Consider the following 6584-nt stretch of genomic DNA (forward strand, 5'->3'; position numbering starts at 1 on the left):
ATGCTGGCCTATCTCTGTTTCCAGGCAGGTCTTGGCCCTGCCAAACATAACCAAATAAGAGACACTTCCCTTTGTGGAAGTCACCCCAGAATTAATGCGACCTCCCTGAGAAGTCTTTTGCAGCATCTCTCATTAGGAAAGTTTGTTTCATATCTGATCCCCAATGTAACAATAACTCTTCACATCTGAAGAATGCTTCACACTTTAAAAGAATCCTTTCCTTTGTAATGTCTCACCTGATCTTTCTTTTTCAGCTGAAGAAACCGAGGCTCAGAGAATTCACTAACCTTTCCCAAGGCCCAACAGCTGTGTGGTGGAGCTGGGGCTGGATGTTAGCACACCTCAGCCAGGCCCTCAGCTCCTGCTAATTTTCTGGGTGTCCTGCCCACTCTCCTCTGGTGCTGAGGCAGCTGGGAGCTGGGCCCGGGCTGCCTGGTTCTGCCCATGACTGTTCTCCCCTAGAAGGGGTTTCCTGAGGGTGGAAGTGGGCCCCGAGGGCCTGGAGGGTGTGCATTGTTCAGCTGCACCTGGAGGGTGAGCTCATGTCAGCAGGCAGAGTGGGGAGGGCAGCGCCAGGCTGAGGAGGGCAGAGCAGCTCCCTTGGCCCAGGTCCCCGCCTCTTTGCCCCTTCTTCCTAGGAACAGGTCCTTTCCCTGAGTCCTGGGCTGACAGTCAGGAGCCCAGGGAACCAGCGAGGCCAGGAAAGTCCCTCAGTTTCCCTGTCTGAAAATGAGGGTTGAGTTAGAGTGGGGTTTCCCTGAGTGTGGTCTGCTGAACCTTAGTCCTACAGAATACTCTCCAAGAAAAGGGCTGCGTGGTCAAATAAGAGAAGAGCTGAAGATTCATGGACTTCCAGCCCTGGACTTTCGCAGTGCCCACTGGTGTATCGACGGCTCTGAGAAGTCCTAAAATGGAGAAACCCGAGTTAGCCAGTGTCTCTCATTTCACCTTTCCCATACTCCTGTCCTCATGGTGTTCCACTGAGAACATGTTGGGTCTTGTTTAAAGAGATAATCTCTCAGGTCCCTCTTCACCTCTACTAAGCTCCTCGAGGTCAAGGTCTATTGCTGACATTCTTCATATGTTTTTGGCTTCCCTGTGCCCCAAGCCCCCTCTTTGTTTTGAGGGAATCTCATGTGAGTCTTGGAGGAAGCAGAGCTCCATCCCTTGCTACAGAGGTCTGCCTTTGCAAGATATCCTCCTCTTCCCCCTTGGGTCGGGGCACGTGATCTGGGCTCAGACTTTGAATCCAGAGAGAACGGCCCAAAGATGAGGGTCAACAGAGGGTTCATTCAGAGAGGCCAAGCCTGCAGGAACAGGGACGGGCTCCTGCGGCAGCGCTGCTTGAGTTTTCTGGCCGCAGTGTCACCTCAGCTGGAGCTCCTGCTGCCGAGCCTCCCTGGTTCCCGGTGCTTCTCTGAGCCTCTGTTTTAAATCTTCCTATTGCCACTCTACATCCCTCTAGTAATTTCTTCCACATGTGTTAGCCAGAGTTGTTACTACTAGTCACCATCAAGAATCCTGACTGCACACTTAGCAGGTGTCCAATAGATATTGGTTGAATGACTCTACACAACCAATTTCCGTCCCACGATTGAGCCCACTTTCCTATTTTCAGCAATCCAGTCCAATTCATTTTGTCTGGTTCCACAGCACTCAGTAGCTACAAGGACACCCAAGTCTGCCGTGGGAGACTGGCCTGTGCCAGCACAGAGGGCCTGACAGTACTCTGGGAACACAGGAGAGTCCTGCTACTGCAGAGAAGGTGTGCCTGTGCTGGGTCTTGAGGAATGGGTACGTCAGGATGTGAGGGAGAACGTCCCAGGCTAAGGAAACAGCAGAAGCCAAGGGGACGGGCAAGTCTGGAGCATGCAGACCCGGTGTGAGTATAGCAAAAGGCAAGGCCCCAATTCCATGCTAAAGAGACTGGCTTCTATTCTGTTAGCCACGGGAGTCGCTGATGTTTTGAGTAGGGAGGGACATGGTGGCAGCCTGAGAGGCAGTTTAGTGCCATAGGAAGAGCCTGGGTTTTGGAACCAATAGCCAGATGTTGCCACTGATGAGCTATGACTTGAGCAGGTCACTTGGACTCTCTGAGCCTCAGTTTCCTCATCCATAAAAATGGATATGATAAAACCCAGTAGAATTGTTGGGAGGATTTGAGATGTTGTGTGGTACAAAGTACTTGTTTTATAACAGCCTCCCAATAAAGGATGATATCATCATCATCATCAGATCCCTGTGCTAGAAGGATGAGCCCCTTCACTGGATGAACTCCCCGAGAGTCGGGGTTGTGCCTGTTGTGTCGTTATCCTTAGAGCAGTTCCTGGAACAGAGCAGATGCGAGTAGCATTCTTTGAAGGAAAGATGGCTGGATGGAGAACTGTAGCTAGTGTGGAGGAAGGAGTGGAGGGGTGAGACTCTTGGGAGGCAAGTGTTGGAGGGATCCAGGCCAGGGACATGAGGTCAGCACTGAGAGTGATGTGTGACTCTGAGGAAATAGAATCTTCACAACGTGGCAACTACTTCAATGTTGGGAGGAGGAGGAAGAGCGAGACTCCAGAGAGCTGAGAGGTTCTTGTCCTGGGCAAGACGGAGAGGGAAAAAAGAAGCCTTTTGGTTTGGACATGCTGACTTTGAAGTGGTTGGAGGACTCCCACGTGAACGTGCACATGGGCCTAGGAGAGAGGTTGGCTGCTTGTGTGTAGATCTAGGAGTTCGTCCCAAGGGTTGAAAGACATGGAGAGAGATTTTAGCTCAAAATATGGAAAGATTTTGGGAATAGGCTGCCTTTGATGGCAATCAGGTTTCTGTTGATGGAGCTGTCTGAGGAGCAGCTGGTCAGCCATTGGTAGGAAGGCTACGGTACATGGGCCAATAGCTGGTCGGGTAGTGTATCAGTCAGCCTTTTCTGCATTACAATCATAAAAGCTCAATGGTACACAACAATAAGGATTTGGGGCTCACAGGTCTGGAGTTAGCTGGGAGCTGCCTAGGCAGCTCTGCTGGTCTTGGATGGGCTCATTCACATGGGTGTGGGTTGCTTGGCTGTCAGCTGATAGACACTGCCTTGGTTTGGGTGACTGGTGTGGCTGGGCTCTGCTCCACACATCTCTCCTCCTCCCACAGGCTAGTCTAGGCATGTTCTCTTGGCTGTGGTGGAGAGGCAAATGTGCAAGGCCTCTGGGGGCTAGGCTCAGAGCTGGCACACAGGCACTCTGGGGCATTTTGCTGGTCAAAGCAGGCCACAAGGCTGGCCCTGATTCAAGGGGTGGGGAAGTAGACTCTATCTCTTCAGTGAGAAAAACCAAGGTTATGTGACAAAGGCTGTGGTCCAGGGAGGAGTGAAGAATTAGGGTCATTAATGCAAGACCAAATGGGTGGTTAGAACAGTGTTTCTCAATCTGAGTTCTTTGCAACCCAAAGTTCTGAACATTTTCCTCAATGATCCCTGTAAGGCTTAGGAGAGGCTGAGTGGGTTGGAATTTCTCCTCTGGGCTATTAGAAAAGCTCTTAGCTTGGCATTAGTAATGTGTTGTTAACAGTAAACATTATTGAGTACTCACTACACATCTGGTATATCTTAGCTCTCTGTTTAATCCCTGTAAGGACCTTTGAGATGGGTATTATTACTTTTGCCATTTTCTTGACGAAAAGACAACGAACCTTAGAGAGGTTGGGTAATCAGCCTGTCTGATTTCAGAGTCCTAGCTCTCAAATACTCTGCCCTTCCACCTCCGGTGTGTCCATCCCTGAGGCTGCTGATTTTGTGTGTGTGTGTGTGTGTGAGGAAGATTGGCCCCGAACTAACATCTGTTTCCAATCTTCCTCTATTTTGTATGTGGGACGCCACCACAGCATGGCCCCATGAGCACACAACATGGTCTGATGAGTGGTGTGTAGGTCTGCACCTGGGATCTGAACCCAAGGCCACCGAAGTGGAGTGCATGAACTTAACCACTACCACACTGGGCCAGCCCCCTGGGGCTGCTGCTTTCTTTTAACAGGTACTGGAGAAAGACACAGATCTCAGGGAACCAGAGGACAGGTGAGAGCCCAGGGAGGAGGCAGGAGAGCACAGCAGGGCTGAGGGACACAGGCTGCGGGGACAGAAGAGCTGGAGGTCCTCTGTGGGGTGAAGGGCAGTGTGCTCCAAGGGGGCTCTGAGTTTGAGATCCTGGGGGAAGCCATTCTGAGTGTTGAGGCTACCCCAGATGGGTCTGGGCCTCGGGGACCAAAATCTGGGTGGAGGAAAACTCATTTACTTCCTCTTTCAACTGCTGGCTACTGAGTGCCTGCCACATCCCGGGCACTGCTCTAGGTACTGCTGATACAGCGGGGAAGAAGATGGACCAGCTTTCTGCCCTTTCGAAATTTACTTTCTGATGGAGGGAGACAGACGCCAAACCTAGAAGCAAATCTCTAATAGAACTTGAGACAGATGCCAAACCTAGAAGCAAACCCCTAATAGAACCTCAGATTAGAAGCACTAGATGCCAGATCTCCCTATAGGGGATTTCCCTGAGGGTTCAAGGTTGGGTTGATCACACAAGGCACAGGGGAGAAGTCACTGTGCAGTGCTCCCTGTGGGTCTGTGCTGTGTGACCAGCCGGAGATCATGGCCCAGAGGTAGACTGGCAGGAGGCCAAACCTTTTTGGACTGAGTTCTCAGGCTAGGGCTATAGGTGCCCTGGGGCCAGGAAGCAGGTGTGTGTTAGACAAGGGCAGAGCAAGGGTAGAGCTGCGGACAGTGAGGGAAGATGAATGAGGATTGTGACAGCAGAGAGATGGGGGTGGGGAGTTGGGGTAAGTGTGAGAGGGTGGAGTCCAAGCTAGACCCCTAGTGCAGAGAACAGCCTGTGGAACAGAATACCGTTGCTCAGAGCGATGTAAGAGGCAGCATCCCACTTCAGTGGAAAAGAGAGACGTGACCAATTCATAATGTCTGTCGTAGAGAATGGGAGAGGAGGAGCCCGGTGCAGGTGCACTAAGGGGTGGGGGTGGGAGCAGTCCACCTTGGTGGGGGCCTATTTTATCCCTAATGTTCTCTAGAATTGCCAGTGCATGGTAATAATAAAAAGGAGGCTGAGTTTTAGTGAGTTTTCTTAGTCTTTTGAAATTTGCTGCAGACAACGCACCCTTCTATTGCCTCTTTCATTCTCCCTCTTTTCCAAAGACTTGGAATCAGAAGATAGCTCGCTGCGTTCAAGCTGGACAAACCCCTTGACTTTTGGCGCTTTCCTCATCTGTGCAGGGACGTGCCTGGTGCACCCTCTCTTGTCCGCCTGCACTGGCTCTCTGGCATTGCGAGGCCACCAGAGGTCTTGTTTGCACAAGAGACCCTGGGTGCAGTGGGTGAAATGGCGAAGGGTATTTGGGGATTGACCATATGGCTCCTGGACAGTAATATTAAGATCTTCTCCCCAAAAAGAGAGGAAGTAAATACTGCACCAACTGTTTGGAGGAGGAGGAGGTCATGGATGGGGGTGGGAGGCAGAGGTGGAAGTGGGAGGAATCGAAGGACAAGGACTCTCGCTGGACAGAGGCAGAATTGGTGAGGATGGTGGGACTCATAATCATTTGGTGGGGTTCAGACCATGTGGGTTGGCTGCAGGGACTGTGACCCTTGGGAGAGGTCATCTTTTTACTTAGAGCTGAAGAGCAGCCTCAGGGACCGAGTCCCAGTATGCATAGGATTTGGGAGTGATGTGGACTAGAGGGACAAGAGGTTCCATCTACAAGATGGGGGTGATGCCCCCTGATTTACCAATGGTAACAGGGGCCATCAGTGCCCCACTCATGTCCCCTTGGCCCCGACTATTCCTGCACCTGCTGTCGTGTCAACTTGCATTGAACCTTCTCTGGCTGCAGCAGCCTGCTCAGCCCCCTCACAGGGCAGTCTGGAAGCTTGGAGAGTTGAGGTGCCAGGCGTAGCCCTCACCCCAGATGGGCGGGCACAGTGGATAAGTGTTTCAGCCTCCTTGCATGTCTGGGGGACGATGGTGTTCTGTGCTGTGTCCCAGAGGTCTCCTGCGGGACTGAGCCCCAGTTGCCCACAGTCCCTGCCCACTGATGCCCCGTGTATTAGTTTCCTGCCTTCTCCCTCTCTCTGCCCTTATGGGAGCTTCCTGGGATCAGCTCCCAAATGAACTGCTTTGCACTCAAACCCTTACCTCAGGGCCTGCTTTAGGGGGAACCCAAACTAAGACTTTAACCTAATGGGTCTGTTGTGAGCTTCCTGATAAAAAATGAGGGGTAGCTATGGCAGGCTGGTAATGGCTCCCTAGGAAACTAATACAGTAACTTGGTAAGTGCTTTGTAAAAAGACCCCTACAAATATCACGGGCTGTGGGGCTAGCCAGGACAGGATGAAAAGAACATGGACTTTGTGGTCTGGCACGTATGGATTTAGATCCCAACTGTGCACCCATCACTGTGTGGCCTTGGACAAGTCACTTTGCTTCTCTGAGCCTCAGTCTTCTTACCTGAAAAAGGTGATGGGCCGCAAGCCTTCCTTCTCATATTCTGTGTGAGCACTGACAATGGTGATGCCGGGCAAGGGACAGGCACCGAGGCTGGCCAAG

The sequence above is a fragment of the Equus caballus genome, chromosome 2 (assembly GCF_041296265.1).
Source record: "Equus caballus isolate H_3958 breed thoroughbred chromosome 2, TB-T2T, whole genome shotgun sequence".
NCBI lineage: Eukaryota > Metazoa > Chordata > Mammalia > Perissodactyla > Equidae > Equus > Equus caballus.